Below are 424 nucleotides of genomic sequence, written 5' to 3' on the forward strand. Positions count from 1 at the left end.
GCGCCGCCCGCCGCGCGGCCTCTCGGGAGTTGTAGTCCCCGGCGCCGCGCGGCATGTGGCGGGCAAGGCCGGGCCCGGGGACAGGCGTTTTCTGCTCCCGTTTCACTTGAACTCCTGTTGTCTGCACCTCACTTACGTATACATCCTTATATATCCATGTATTTTAAATGCAGCATCCGCACTTGGAGATGGCACCTCTTCGGATAATGTAGAAATGCTCAGTAAAGCCGTATAATTACCTCGATATCTCATATGTGGCATTTCTGTTAATATCTTAGAGTAAGGTTCACCACGTGCTGCAGCAGCTTTGCTTTGGTGGTAACACCTGGGGGTTAATTAAAACTCTGAAATTCCCTCCACTCAGGCAGCCTCGTGAGTAATACATAAAATAAAGCTATGTGCATACATAACCCTTGGAAAATGT

This window comes from Nothoprocta perdicaria, unplaced genomic scaffold (genome assembly GCF_003342845.1).
Source record: "Nothoprocta perdicaria isolate Ctin4 unplaced genomic scaffold, notPer1 scaffold_305, whole genome shotgun sequence".
In the NCBI taxonomy this organism is placed as follows: Eukaryota; Metazoa; Chordata; class Aves; order Tinamiformes; family Tinamidae; genus Nothoprocta; species Nothoprocta perdicaria.